This window comes from Lactuca serriola, chromosome 1 (genome assembly GCF_051521515.1).
Source record: "Lactuca serriola cultivar US96UC23 chromosome 1, Lser_US96UC23_V15, whole genome shotgun sequence".
In the NCBI taxonomy this organism is placed as follows: domain Eukaryota; kingdom Viridiplantae; phylum Streptophyta; class Magnoliopsida; order Asterales; family Asteraceae; genus Lactuca; species Lactuca serriola.
In genome coordinates this window covers 138,951,929-138,966,343 of record NC_136408.1, presented here as the reverse complement: position 1 = coordinate 138,966,343, position 14,415 = coordinate 138,951,929, and the positions used below count along the sequence as shown (strand labels likewise).

General features: G+C 34.9%; 1 long non-coding RNA gene across 1 annotated transcript; it reads right to left on the bottom strand.

Moving 5' to 3' along the window:
• Positions 1–12,135: 12,135 nt before the first annotated feature.
• On the bottom strand, positions 12,136–13,899 carry LOC145071172 (uncharacterized). Its single transcript, XR_013690275.1, has 5 exons — positions 13,485–13,899; positions 12,982–13,406; positions 12,770–12,815; positions 12,500–12,629; positions 12,136–12,405 (listed from the first exon to the last, which is right to left on the bottom strand). It is a non-coding gene; the product is annotated as an uncharacterized LOC145071172 (long non-coding RNA).
• Between the last annotated feature and the right edge of the window lie 516 nt (positions 13,900–14,415).

Sequence of the window (14,415 nt, the reverse complement as noted above, 5' to 3'; positions counted from 1 at the left end):
CCGCTGCAACAGCAGCCTCAGAAAGAGCGGCATAACGCTCGTCGAAGGTCTCAATCAACGTGGTCTTAATAGACCCGAACATCTCTAGTATCTCTGCCCTGATGGCCGCAACCACCTCCTCATGGATGATCCGGCGGATCTCCTCATCATTGGTCTCACTTCTCTCAGGCATCAGACGTGTCCTCACCATGATCTACCTCTGAAATACAACATACGATAAATTAGAATCCATTCGAGCATACTCACACTCGACAACTCATCCCACCTTGATCCTTGGTATTCCAAAGATTCCTACTTGGGTTGTACACCGCTCCGGTGCTTTCAGTAGCACGGGCCATATACTACTGTCCGCACCGTATCAGGATACACCCCAAGTCCTCCTCTTTGGATCCCAAATTCCAAGTACTCTATCATGCACAATCCACTCTCTAACAGATCTCTCATAAGCCCCTCGCTGCTACCTACTCACTCTCAAGCATCTCATAGCAGCTCACCTCTCCCTAGGCTAAGGCATCACAAATCAGGCCACTCAAGTCCTAATAGGAGTACCTATCCTACTCTAGCATGAGAATACATCATATCAATATCAATATCACATAACATGAGGGTATTTTAGGAAATCACCGTTCGAGCGCAGACTGATCGTACACACAACTCTGCTCTGCGTTCTTCCAAAAATCTTTTACTTTTTTTTTCTGAAAATACTTCTCAAATCCTCAGTTTGAGTTCAAATACGCCCGAAGTTGTACTCGAATCCCTCAAACCAAGGCTCTGATACCAACTTGTATCACCATGAATTTCAAAATAATTTTTCGCATAATATAAAAACACAATTTCATTTAACATTCATAAAAACATCAATGTTTGAAGCTCAATCCATGCTATATAATATTCCCAAGATCTGATAACATAAAATCCCGTGTGTGTGTACTGATCAAGTCGGCGCCTTTCCACGGTCGTCACTAGTACCTAAAACAAATAACACTAACACTGTAAGCACAAAGCTTAGTGAGTTCCCCAAAATACCACACATAACACATATTAGCTACTCGAGGCGATAACTCTGTGGGCCCGTGGACACTACTCTGTGAGCCCTCTGGTTCTAACTCTGGGAACCTTCCGGTTCCAACTCTATAAACATGCACAACATAAATCACATAGAAATAATGCAGTACAACACATAACATACATATAGCATACAAATACTCTGTCACATAACTCTGATTACCTACTCAACGTAAAGTATAGTGAGAAGACTCACCTTGCGTATCTCGATAACTCGCAAATCCAGAAATCACTTGCGCTCGATCCTCCGAGCTATAATGCTCCTATAACACAATATATCTCTAATTAACACTTTCACAACTAATGTTGACTACCCTATTAAGTCAACACTGGTCAACTCTGGTCAACGGTCAACGGTCAACTTTGACCGGATCCGGCGAGTGCACTAGAGCGACTCGGCAAGTCTATACGTGTTCACTGACTCCCTAGGATCCTCTCTTGACACGTCGAGTACTTCCCTAACTCGACGAGTTCCACCTGGCTTGAATCGCATGGCCCCCATGACTCAACTCGCCGAGTCTCAAGAACCACTCGGTGAGTTCAGGCTTGACTCAGCCCCCTAATGACTATCCCTGACTCACTGGGTCAACCCCCAACCCGGCGAGTCCACTCGCTAAACATTTTACGTGAAACCCCGACCCTACTCGCCGAGTCTCAAGAACAACTCGGCAAGTTCATGCCATGCACAAACTCTATTGACCTTCTGAGGTCAGATCTGCTTTCCCAAACCATAGATCTAGCCTCCCCAAGCATGAATGTCACGTAAAGTTTGGAACTTGATGCTTGTATAACCCCCACAAGGCATCAAAAGATGATTTGGTCCCAAAAATGACCACCTAGGTCTAATAACTCCATAATAACCCAAAAAGCCCCAAGGCTTAAGGTCTCTAGACCTATTTGAGTCCAGATCCAAGGCACAAACTCGAAGAGGGACCATTTGCTTCACATAATCACTCTTCAAAGGGGTTATAAAACCCTAACTTTAAAGATCAACCCTAAAACTGAAGGAGATTCGAACCATTACCTCAAAATGAAGCCTCTGGACTCTGGATCTGCAAGAATCTCACCTCCTCCTTGCCCTTGCCACCTTCTTCTTGCTAAACAAGGAATACAAAGGCCCAAAAGTGACTTCTTCTCTCCCAAAACGAATTAGCTCTCTTAGGGTTCTCTCAAGGGACTGGTAGCCGCAATGGGAGGCTGTAAGTGCCCTTAAATAGGCTCCAAACCCGGGGAATTAGGGTTTCATTAAACAGCGTGGACTCGCCGAGTCCACTCCTTGGACTCGCCGATTCTAGGCGCGAACCCGCATCCAAAACCGCGATCCTACTCGGCGAGTCTGAGCTCCAACTCGCCGAGTATCCTCCCAAAATACCAAAAAATAAGAATGAATAATACCTGGGAATCCGGGCTGTTACACTTGAAAGTGGGTTAGATCTGATCCCACATCGGCTAAGAAGGAGAACTAATCATTCCTTATAAGGGGTGTGGATACCTTCCCTATCACAACGCGTCTTAAAGCCGTGAGGGCAGCAGATCCCATAAGAAATCTGCAATTAAGTGTGGTCGGGTGGGAGTATTACCAGGATGGGTGACCCCCTGGGAAGTCCTCGTGCCGAGTGGCCCAAAGCGGACAATATTGTGGTACGTGCCAGAGGGGGATGTTACAAATGGTATCAGAGCTAGGGCACGGGTCGATGTGTTCGATGAGGACGTCGAACCCTATAATGGGGCGTGAAAGTGGGTTAGATCTGATCCCACATCGGCTGAGAAGGAGAACTAAGCATTCCTTATAAGGGGTGTGGATACCTTCCGTATCACAACGCGTTTTAAAGCAGTGAGAGCAGCAGATCCCATAAGAACTCTACAGTTAAGTGTGCTCGGGTGGGAGTAGTACCAGGATTGGTGACCCCCTGGGAAGTCCTCGTGCCGAGTGGCCCAACGCGGACAATATTGTGGTACGTGCCAGAGTGGGATGTTACACAAGTTTGATAAAAATTAATTTAAATACAACAAACAATAAATAGTATTTTGGACATGCTTTTCCACCCTAAAACATAAAAACCGAAAATAGGGGAATGTGTGAATACTCACAATGTGCAAAATATAGCAACCAAGTTTATACGAGTCAAATAAATACAACAAACATAAATAGTTTAGGACATGCTTTTCCACCCCAAAACATTTAAAACCGAAAATAGGGGAATACGTGAATACTCACAATGTGCAAAATATAGTAACCAAGTTTATACGAGTCAAATAAATACAACGATCATGAATAGTTTATGACATGCTTTTCCACCCCAAAACATTTAAAACTGAAAATAAGGGAATGCGTGAATACTCACAATGTGCAAAATATAGCAACCAAGTTTATACGAGTCAAATAAATACAACATACATAAATAGTTTAGGACATGCTTTTCCACCCCAAAATATTTAGAAAAAAAATAGGGGAATGCGTGAATACTCACAATGAATTGAGGTAATGCAAATGGTGCCTTGAACTACGTTCCACTTGTACCACTACGGATTCCTACAATAATGGTAGTCACTAGTGAGTCTCTAATCGAAATCTAACACTTCTATACTTACTACAACAATATAATTTTGCCAATATTGTGTCAAAATCTAATATTGATAAGTTACAAACATTGTTCTGAAATGGTGAAATTTTATAACTCATGTGATTAAGACAATTTTTTATATTAATTTCCAGATTTTTATAATATTAATTGACAGTATTTCAACACATTTAAAAGTGTTTTAAGCTCCTAAAAATCCAAAATATTATCAAATAGTTTCCAAAAATTCTCTAACTTTGCATTTTCATTCTAAATAAAGTATAGGTCTTTCATAAATTTTCCCTTGAATTTTTTATGTGAATAACTATTTTTCCCAATTTTTAAGCCTTCATAACAATATAAATTCATGAAAAATAGTATCCAGATGATAAAAATTACCAAACATTTTATAATATTGCCATTGAACATATTTAAGTTGGGAAAAATATACAAATGGGTTTCTAAACAGTTTATCCCGATCTTATGATTTATGTGCATTTATTTTAACAAAAATGGAAATAAATAGAAGACTGCTTCCAAAATTACCCAAACTTTTCTTAACACTGTTACTATACATATTGAAGCTGTGAAAAATATAAAAGGTATTTTTTAATTAGTTTTTCTATTTTTTTGTTTTATTCTCTTTAGTAATCATTAATTGGTGAATAATTAACAAATAGTTAAAGTAAATTACCAATTTTTTTTAAACTTCATTTATAGTGTACATAATTCGGGAAAAATTTCAATGGTGATTTTTATATAGTGTAACCTGATTTTGTGGATTTCAGCGTATTTAATCTTATAAAATATGAGAAAAATAGTATACTGAATAGAAAAATCATCAAAACCTCTATTTAGAGTTATAATATGTTTAAAGGTCTTCCGGTAAATTTTCATGAATTTTGAATGAGTAGAAATAGTTTTCCCATTATTAGTCCATTATAAATACAAACATCGGGGAAAAATAGGAATGCATTATGAAAAATTCTGAAAATATTTTTCCGAGTACTCCACATTAGGTAGGATCTGTGAAAACCGTATATAGCCTTTTCACATTACTTAAAGGGGTTTTATGATTTATTTGAATTAAAAAAATTCAAAACCATAGCAAACAATAACAAAAATCGATGCAACTCACTAAAATCTCATCTTTCACTTTAGGGGTCATCCACAAATTTACCAATGATTTATAGACCTCAAAAAGTATTTTGTATGAATTATTGCCCTACTTTCTTGCAATAATTATAATAATTTTCTGAAAATTTGTAGAACATCTCATTTTGTTGATGGAATTACGGGAAAAATCGGATTTTATCAGAAAAGAAGTTTTAGATATTTATTTGGGAACAAATCCTTTATGAACCTATTTTTGTTGGGAAAAGGAGAGATATGGGGAGAGAGATCCGAATTTTATATGAGGAGAGAGACCCCCCCCCATCTCTTCCATTTATTTTATCTAAATTTCCCTCAATTTCTATAAAATTTCCCATTTTTTATAAATAATGCATTAAGCCATGGTTTGTTTTCTAAAATTATTGATTTAACTTGATAATTAGGAACAAATGTTGATACTTTAAATTTTATTTTCCCTGAATGCATTTTAATAATTTTAACTATTTTAAGATAATATTATCAGTTTCATCATTATTTTTATAGAATTTTTAAGGTTAAAGTTTAGAAATATGTGTTTTTAGGGCTTTTTAGGGTTTTGAGAGTTTGTAAATCTTTGGATATCAAAATAAATAGAATCTTTAAGACTTCAAATTATCTTATGGTATTATAACTCTTTTATAGTTATAAATAATGTTTGTAATTTATTTTATCTGTTTATTGGCATTCTATGTAGTGGTTTCGAGATTCAAGTGAAATTGAAGAATCAAGTATACTAGCCCTAGTTTTCAACTTTAACTTAAGTTCCTATGAGACTCGAACCTAATTTATACCACTAGGTCCTGTGCATGATGTCTGTATATGTGAAAACCCTATATTTTTCCAAAGCAATGTAACACTCAAAAGTCAAATACAACGAAACTATTTGGAATTGACGAAATTAACCTCAAAAAAATAAAGTGTTCAAAAATCTAAATTGGGATGCATCAAATGTTAGATATCGTACAAAGATCTCCAAAAAAATAAAGAACATTCGAAACCGGGTTACAATGAAGAAATTATGACCACTCAAATATTCACGACACACCCGGTAAAACATTATTTAACGTAAAAAGTGAAATTCCAATAAAATGCATTTTAGCCTTAAGTATCTAAACAAAAGTCGTAAAGTTCGTTAAACCGTAAACGTTCATAAAAAGATCGCCCAAATTGGACCTCGTATGAAGAAGTTACGAAATTTCTAAGTTTCGTAACAACGGTAGAGAGCTAAAAACTCGAATTAAAAATCGAACGATATTTAGCTAACGCAACCTAAACGAGAGTTGAAGGTCTCCACAATAGGAGTAGAATGATAAAAAGACAAACGAAAACAGACGTCGGATAAAGAAGTTATAAATTTTTAACAGACTTTAGCAGTCCCAGTCTATTAAAAACATAGTATTAAAAATAAATTCAAAACTAGCCGATGGAGTCTAAATGAAAATTGTAGAGCATAGTCTCACCTACGTGTGGATATAAAGAACGCGAAAAACGGAGCCCGTACGCGAAAGTTACGGAATTTAGAAGATTGAAGCCGGAATTACGCCCAACGTAATTCAAGAGCACGCCCAGCGTACTTAGGTGCAGGGTCGAGTCCCATCGGCTGCTAGCTCTGCACCTAGCTAGACCCGAGTCATAAGCCATGACGCAAAGTTACGCCCAGCGTAACTGAATTACGCCCAACGTAACGCGTATGCCCAACGTACTCCGGTGGTACGCCCAGCGTACTCGCGCCTTCAGCCTTATAAATAGAAGGCATAAACTCCGGATTTTGGCACATCTCTCTCAAACTTTCACTCACTTTCAGACACTCTTACGCACCAGAGGCCATCCCGACACCCTCGGTTCTACACCCGAGCCCCGACGAAGGTTCTACACTACCGAGATCCCCGAGAAGCTCGAAGACGCAGCTTTCCGCAGTTGAAGTTCTGCCCGACTCTAGCCTTACTCTCTTCAAACCGAACAAGTGAGTTCATACCCCTACTTTTCAATGTCTTTTCATGTTTTAGGGGTGGGGATACAAGTACAATATAAGAAAACATATCACTTTATAAATGCAACATCTATTTTAGTGTTATTTCGATACCAACATCTTACTTCATAAAGTTTAGTATTTCACCAAGTTATCTTCACCAAATGGAACACACTTTTAGAAAAACTATAATGGGTATAGTTTGCGAATTATTCATATATTCTTACCTATACATCTTGAAAAACAAATTACTTTCATCTAAAGTGAAATATAGTCTTTCTTATCGTAAATCTATTTATACTAAGTGATGTGAGATATTCAACTTCAACGTACTTTTAAGTATGCATTTTAAGTCCTGTATTATAAGCCATAATCTCTTGGAAGGAGAACGTGATACTTGTGTATAGATCTATACGGGATTGAAAACCCCGCACCTAAACTATTAGCTACAGTTAGACCGGCAGGTGTAGGGTCACAAATTTCATAACACTACAACACCTGAAGAATGTTGTTACATGCAGTCTATGTCAATAGTATGTTTATAAGACTCATACGAAAGTATAAAAACAAGCTTGATTTATGAGATTCATATATGCATTCATCATTTACATTAGTTTGATTACAAAACTTACCTTTATCATTTAAGTACGAAAGATACTAACGCCCTCCAACCTTGGGAACTTTTCGAACTATATGTGGAAAATATTGGATTTAATGAAAACTACGTTCATCTATTTTATTTCCAAAAATATATACTGTTTCAGTACAAAACACTTATGAACTCACCAACTTTATTGTTGACACTTTTTCGAAACCACTTGTATTTCTTAGGGAATCAGTAATACAGGTAACTTCCAGCTTTTGAAGAAGGAACGCTAAAGGCGTTCATTATCAAACATTTTAAATCATCATATTGTAATATTCTTTTGCAAACATGTATAACGCAACAATGTACGTTTTCATTATATATATGATGGTTGTTACTTTCTTTACGATATTCAATTGTTATGGTACTACGTGAAGTCACCCACCCCCGAATGTTTCCGCCATTCGGGTTTGGGTGTGTGACAATATAAGATTCATAGAAAGGTGTTCGAGTCAAAGAGTGACCCGAATATGGATAGTCACTATAGTTAAGTAGTTATAGAATTCACATATCAATGTGAAATCTAAGTACACTATCCATTTTTTCTATCTGTTTCCCGGTTTCGACTAGGTTATAACTTAGCTTCAAGTTACTAAGTCTAGTATGTGTTGTGCCTATATGTGCAACCAAGTATAGTAAAATCTAGAACCGACTCGAATTTTGATGGTTGTTAGACAAAAGGAATCTACTTTGTCCATAATTTTTACCTTGACCATAATTGGTTCTTAACTAGAGTGAAAATGTTCATTTTCATAGACTGGCCCAAAAATGTTCAGAGGTGATAGGCAGTTTTGTAAACATCACCATAGATTGTAGAAAAATTGTATGAATTCGTGCACATAATCCTTAAAAGTTATAGACCTGAACTATTTACATATTGTACAGTTTTGAAATCTATTAAGTTTAAGAAGGGTAAAACAGCCCGTGAACATACCATAACTTTTCTGTAAAAAGTTGATATTTACGCTTAGACATGATTTAGTGACAGAACTTGTATTTTTAGTTTGAAAAGCTTTTAAATCATCCAAAGAGGATTTGTTTAATGTGTATTCTCCCCCAAAACTTGTAAAACATAAAAGGTACCGTAGAAAACTCGCCTTTACATAAAACGATACATTTTTAAGTTTTCTTTTTGTAAAACTAAATCTTTGGTATTTTGACTAGTTTCAAGGCATATGTTCCAAATAACATATTTTGGTTTATATCCCAAAAAAAATGGTGTATTGACTTGGTTATAACCATTTTTACTAGAAAAATCATATTATGTTCATAAAAACCCTTGTTTTCATAGTTTTGCATTTCTAAACAAACATACCACATGTAAATGTTCAAATAACTAAGTAATAACATCTTTTCATGAATATAATATTTTTACACAACTTGAAGAAGAGGCTTGCATAACAACTTGAGTTATTATACAAGTTTACATGTATTCCCCTAAAACATGGAAAAACTCGTAAATGAAGGGGTATGAACTCACCTTATGTGTGTTTTCTTGATGAATGAAAGCTTGTAGATGGGAAGGTTCACGTCAAGAACACTTGAAGAACACCTTGAAGATCCTATTAATAGTAACACATGATAATGTTTGTAAATGGATTGAAAGTAGAATATATGTGTGTAGAATGACTAGAAGATGAAGGAAATACTTACCAAAAACTCAATAATCAACTTGGAAGAATTTAGCTATGGAAGATGAGAGCTTTTTCTTCGAGAAAAATATGAAAATGAAGAAAATGATGGTGAAGAAGGCCTCTTTGTCCGAGAATAAAAGAGACAGGGGGAAGAGGGGTGGGGGTGGAGTCGGTGGGTTATGGGGGTGGTATGGGGGGACATGTATGGGACTAAAGGTAAGCTACTCGAGGGATAAATGGTTGGTTAATTAAGATGAAGGTACAACTTAATAACTAGTGACTAATTATAAAAAAAGTCAAACCTTTTTAAAATATTGATATTTTTTTAAAAATGATCAAGTTTGTATAAAATAAATATGGTATAAAGGATGTATAAAATATTTAATTTGAATTATAAACATTCAAATTATTATAAAAATCATTATTATTAAAAATAGTAATGTGTTACATGAAAGTAAGGTGGAACTCCCAAGCTCTCGCCGCTAAATTTTTTTGGGTGTTTAGTCGAGTATATAATTTGTCGCATTTTTTGACGAATTCACCAAAATTTGTGTTTGTAGCCTTTTTTATGAATTTGATATGTAGTATAAGGTTTATGAATTCCACTACATTGAGTTATGAATATTATTTATACTAAAATAATATAAAATTGAATTACCAAATTGTTATGATACTAACCTTGTTTCGGGTTTGTATTCGATAATTTGCAACCAAAGAGGTACTTTCTATTATAACTTGTCAATGGTACATTAGAAACATTATATAATACTCCCTCCGACCCAAAATTATAGTTCATCTTTCCTTTTTGGTTTGTCCCAAAATAATAGTCCACTTCTAAAAATAAATAACATTTTTACTAAAATACCTCTCATTATTACTTAACCAACTAACCATTTAATGGAACATTAAATGCAAAGTAAAGACAAAACTGTCATTTTATTGTATAAAGTTAATGGTAATTAATGCTTCCTTAATCTGTGTGTTTTTTGTCTGTGGACAATAATTTTGGGACGGAGGGACGATCACATTTCACCTAAATTCCTAAAATGATTTGAATTGAACTGGTTGACTTTTATTGACTTTAGTTGACCAAAAATTGATGGTTGTCACAATTCACTATATCAGCAAACCATGGTGGATTCTGAACATCAAAAAGTTTCTCATCAGGAAAGGTTTTGCAAATCATTTTCGGGTCTTCAGGTGGTATCAATCGGCTTAGATGGTCAGCTACCAAATTCTCTTTCCCACTCTTGTTTGTGATCTCTATGTCGAATTCTAGTAACAACAGAATCCATCTGATCAGTCTTGGCTTTGAATATTTCTTGGCTAGAAGATACCGACTAGCAGCATGGTCAGAAAAAATTATGACTTTCATCCCCAGACAATATTGTCTGAATTTCTCCAGAGCGAAAATAATTGACACGTGTCCACACCTAGGTGGTTCATGCACACTATACGACGTCCACTGTGCTCCCGAAGGCCAATCGAGTTCCAAACTCCTGAATTTATACCATGCGTCAAAGGTTTCATGATTTACAAGTAAGTTAATGGCCCCATTTTCGAAAACTCTTGGGGGATACATGTTAAAAATGAAATAATATTACTAATTGTAGTTAGATAATTATGATCATAACATCAGGATGATATTATTCCCAGTGAATACTTTGCCCAACTTTTAAGGTTAATATTATGCCTAGTTATATTGATTCATAATGATAGAAAACGTCATGCATAGTTGTTACTGTTGGATATAGTGTCTAAGTCCATAACTTTATTTGGTATGCACTTGACCCGACCCGGCATGGTCCATTTGGGTTGCATGACATTGCAATACTTGGATGGACTAAATGAGAGAATAAGGCACTTATGATTATTAATATATTATAAGTTCTAATATATTACTAATAGTATTATTTAATTAGTATTGATCAAGTATTAATGTAGTATTAATTTGAGGATCAAAGTGAGACTAATTAAATATATAGGGTTAATTATGACAATCATCAATTCTTTTATGGTGGATTAATGATCCATGGTTTATGGGTTATGGATGTAACCATTTGGAGCTCCATGGATAGTCCATGGGAGTTACAAACCCATGGGTCATAAGATATGAAGCGTCATGACAATTATGGGTCTTCTTAATGAAACCCTAATTGTGATACCACTATAAAAGGGACCCTTTGGCTAGCAAAATCGGCACCTAGTGTTACTAGGGAGGGCATAACCGATTTTTGAGTGTAAGAAGTATTCTCTCAAGTTATTCCAAGTTTTGTGGTGTTGTGTGAGCATTTGAGGCACAACAATTGGGGTGCTAGGCTCACAAAGTCTTGAAGGAATCCAAGCAACAACAAGGTATGTATTTCTACTAGTTTTTATGTTTTAGATATTCCCCATGCCATGCTAGTTAGGAAATAACCTTGAAAAAGAAATTTTCATGTATATAGAGAAAACATAGATTCAAGGTTATTAGGGTTGCATGTACACTTAGGAAGTGTTAGAATGCTCAAAACCCATCAGTTACGTTGTCTAGTTGTCAGCAAATGCTGATACTCTAGTTGTTATTATAGGCATCCTTTCGGTAAGCTTAGTACGTAGCGGTTTCTCTACCGAAATACTCGGCTACACAAAACACAAATATTATATATATATATATATATATATATATATATATATATATATATATATATATATATATATTATATGTTTGTATAAGTCAAACACTACTAGAAAAACAACCTTTTACGACGCGAAATGCGTGGCAAGGAAGGCCCAGTCATAGCAAGAGACAACACGCTTTTGCGCGTCGTCTATAGACGACGCACATTTACGACACGCAGTTACGACATGCATTTACGACGCTCATTTACGACACAAAATGCGTATCAAGGAAGGCCCTATTATAAAGGAAGACGACACGCATTTGTGTGTCATAACTTTACGACGTGCCTTTAGGACACGCATTGCATATCATTATAGCCCATGTCATAAATGAAGATGACACGCATTTGCGTGTCATAAACTTCAATAACCATTTACAATATACATATACGACGTGCCTTTACAATACTCTTTTATGCATAATATAAAATATTGAAAATATATATATGCCAAAACAATCAATTTCATCCAATAACATCATGTCAGAAAATTGAATACATTGATACTAAAGGGATCTGATTGTACATTGTTATTAAGAGGTTTTCCTTAACTATATTACCTAATACTACATTGCTATAAAGGGGCACCTTTTTGAATCAGTAACTCATCATTAAGCTATCTAAAGAAGCTCTGAAAACCTTCATGTATCCAACCAATCATCATGTCTCTTAGCTTCAATATGAATCCCAGCTCTTGATCAAAAACAACACGTAAATCCTACACAATAATCATGCAGTTGTACAATATCAGTATCAACTAATTAATAATACACATGGTATGTATGTATGAGAGTGGAATCAAAATGATCTACCAATAAGAACGATCTACCAATAAGAGTTTTGTACTGCCTTGAATCAAAGTATTTTTGGTGGCATCAAGGGCAGCTCCCAAAGGATACTCCTTGCCTGTGTCATCTTCCTTTTGAAATTGCAGAAGAGTGTCTGACAGTTCAAATTTGAAAACAAAACCAACCAAACCATTACACTTTAATCATTATTCATATTAAAAAATTCCTTTCCATACATATACATATACATATTCAGAGAGTGAAAATTAGTCTGCACAAAACGTACAACCAGACCTGGAAGGCTACCCTGACACATAAGCACCGGTGGAATCGATGTTACCTAATTAAATGACCATCTTATTAAGAATCGCTATATTGATACAAAGAAGTGAAACATGAAGATAGAGATGTAGAAGAAGCATGAAGAGATAGAATACAAGAATAAACTCATGAATAGAAATTAAGCCAAATATAAATGATCTCAAAGACTGAATTAGGGAAAATACCTTCAAATGATGTTTGAGCAACAAATAAAGACGAAAAACAAAAGGTTAAATCTCTCGTTAATCATGTTGAGCAGTCTGGTTCACCATTTAAGACAATTAAATCCCTAATCCATTCAATAATAAATAATAACCTAAAATCATTAAAAATGGAGATGAGTAATTGAAGGGAAACAATAGTATATAAACAGGTCAAGACAGAAAACTTACCGTTGATGTGACAAAATATAATAAACCAAAGTGCCATATGCTTTAAGAAAGATTTGTAGAAGCCTAATCTTTTGTTCAAAAACAGAATATATTGAACAAAATTCATTTCATTTGATCACAAAATTAAAAGGGTCAGCAACATAAATACTTGGGAACCCATAATTAATTGGAGCTGATGATGGATTTTATCAACAATTTGTGATCTTTCAGTTTCACACCTATTATTAAAAACAACAATGAAATCAGGACAATATAATACTTACAAATATAATTAATAATGAAAGAAAAGTAAAAACCTTTTTAAAGTACGAGTCCTATCAGACTTTGAAGGATTTAAGACTGTAGCAGCCACAAGAGGTCCACTTCGTGTTTGGCGATTTTTTCCTGTTCAAGTTGTTAAAATTCTATTTTTAGCCTGTGCTACTGCTGCTTCTTTATCTGCTTGTGGTTTCTCTGTTTCTTTTCTGCTTTTTTCTTCAACAATAATACTTCCTTTATCATCAGTTTCTGGCAGATTACTTTCTTTATTGATTAGGGATTCAGATGGGACAACTTCATCACCGAAGGAAAAATAGTTAAACATTAAAGACTAATATAAAAAGAACAACAAAATTAAGAATAATTGGTAAATAAAACTTGCAGGATAAACATGAACCTAGATTCAATGTTGCTTGTGGAATGTTTGCCAATAGTAGTATCCTTTGAATTGGATGCTTCCTGTAACAGAGAAAAGTTAATATTCCAAACTTTGGATAATATTATAATATATATATATATATATATATATATATATATATATATATATATATCCTTACATTATTGGCAAATGAAATTGAATTTACATCATGGTCCGTGATATCTTGAATTTCGTCATCATCTTGCACCTCCATTGAATATGAACAATCAAACATTTCAGTTATAGTCCATTATTTATCAGTTACCATATAGGATGTAAAATTGTAAAACAAAAAACAAGTTCTATGATAATTAAGATGAATACCAAGGATGCTTTGAATTTTAAATCTTCAAGGTCAAAATTCCAAGCACTAACACCTGGTTGATACTCACTCTGTTTATCATCATCAACAAGAAAAAAGAATTATACACACAAAAACTATAATTAGAAAAGAAAAGAAAAAAAAACAATAATGCTTCTTCTAACCATTGATATGGTTTCTTGCTCGGCTGAAGGCATCTTTTTATGTGCTAGTTGGGCAGCATCTTTTA